We start from the raw sequence: 245 nt of genomic DNA, 5'->3' as shown, positions 1-245 counted from the left end.
TGTACTAAATACATTTTAATGATGATCACAATGCAAACCAAAAACAAACAAAATAAGACATATTGCAAGCATTGTTTATGCCTCTATTTTATTATACTTTATCATCGGTATCAATTTTGTATCTGGCGAAACAATTTATCGCATAACAGAAGTAGGAAAGCTATAAAAGATAAAAAAAGAAAATTGACTTGCCACGTAGTGACTGGTATGAGCTGATATGAATGGATAAATAGATGGTCCTCTTG

Source organism: Penaeus monodon, chromosome 28, assembly GCF_015228065.2.
Source record: "Penaeus monodon isolate SGIC_2016 chromosome 28, NSTDA_Pmon_1, whole genome shotgun sequence".
Lineage (NCBI taxonomy): Eukaryota > Metazoa > Arthropoda > Malacostraca > Decapoda > Penaeidae > Penaeus > Penaeus monodon.
This window is presented reverse-complemented; position numbering follows the sequence as displayed.